Genomic DNA, 523 nt, shown 5'->3' with positions numbered 1-523 from the left:
ATGGCAGCAGACACATCAGCCTCTCCTGTGGATTTGTTTGAAGGCAGCATCGTGTTCGGAGAAAGCAGAATTGAATGTTAATGGGAGATCTTACACTTGTCTGATTAATGCCGCACAATGTCCGCTTCATTTTCTACAACAGTTAGATTATTTAAGGAGAGTGACAAGTCTGCTCGCTTGTGTTTTTAATTCACGGCTTCTTCACAAGCTGTGGCAGGATTGTTCTTTCCTGCTACTAGTATTCTGCACTGAACTGTGTCAAAAGTATTTATGTATGCTGCTCCCTTTGCCTAGGACCTTCTGCAGTTTGATCTAAATTTGCCAAATTTGTGAATTCAAATCATTGCTGCAGAGACTGTGTGCTCTCTCTTTTGGCTGCAGATGTTGTGCAGTATTGTAGCATTGTGATGTGTTGGCATTATGTTATTGTTTTGGATTGGTCTTAGTTATTTTTATGACAGCTCTGGTAGGTTGTTTCTACCAGAGCTTCTAGAAATCATTTTATAATCACATTTCTGTTTAA

The 523-nt window shown here is 39.6% G+C and overlaps 1 protein-coding gene across 1 annotated transcript in view; it reads left to right on the top strand.

The window, feature by feature from the left end:
• Nucleotides 1–523, top strand: part of sema4gb (sema domain, immunoglobulin domain (Ig), transmembrane domain (TM) and short cytoplasmic domain, (semaphorin) 4Gb) — a gene marked incomplete in the record, with an annotated part of 28,471 nt that overhangs the window by 24,663 nt on the left and 3,285 nt on the right.

This window comes from Morone saxatilis, unplaced genomic scaffold, assembly GCF_004916995.1.
Source record: "Morone saxatilis isolate NCDOM2014 unplaced genomic scaffold, NCSU_SB_2.0 Contig1, whole genome shotgun sequence".
Classification (NCBI taxonomy): Eukaryota; Metazoa; Chordata; class Actinopteri; family Moronidae; genus Morone; species Morone saxatilis.
Note: the sequence above shows the minus strand (reverse complement) of the source record. Positions and strands in the feature narration are given on the sequence as shown.